Here is a 557-nt window from a genome sequence, read left to right on the forward strand (position 1 = left end):
GGCGGGGCTGGCACCCAGCCCCACGGCACCCTGGGACAGCGAGGGGCTGGGATGGGCCCCAAATGCTGGGGGGGGAAGATGGGACAAGGAGATGGGATCGGTGCGGGGGAGCTCTCAGACAATGACACTGGGCAGGGAAGGGCTGGCACAAGCTGGGGCAGTAGCATCAGTCAGGACGGGACACTTGGGTGTGAAGTCCCCTGTCCACGGAGCCCTGACCCAGCACCACGGGGCCCTGTCCCAGCCCCACGGAGCCCCGTCCCAGCCCCACAGAGCCCCGTCCCAGCCCACACTCACCCCTGCTCTGGTTGTAGCGGCCCCGCAGTATGTGCAGGCACATGTGGTCAATGTGCTTCACCTCCTGGATGCTCCTCTCCAAGTACGGGAGGTCCACAGCCCCCCTCACCCAGCCCGCCTGGGGCTCCACCTTCCCCGTCTCGCTGTCGTAGCGCACAAAGGGGTTCCCGTCCACGTACCCCACGATCACGAACTGGGGCACCCCCGGGCTGGGCTCCGACACCGCCACATGGAAGTAGCGCAGGGAGTGGAGCCCTGCG

The sequence above is a fragment of the Egretta garzetta genome, unplaced genomic scaffold, assembly GCF_000687185.1.
Source record: "Egretta garzetta isolate BGI_Z169 unplaced genomic scaffold, ASM68718v1 scaffold685, whole genome shotgun sequence".
In the NCBI taxonomy this organism is placed as follows: Eukaryota; Metazoa; Chordata; class Aves; order Pelecaniformes; family Ardeidae; genus Egretta; species Egretta garzetta.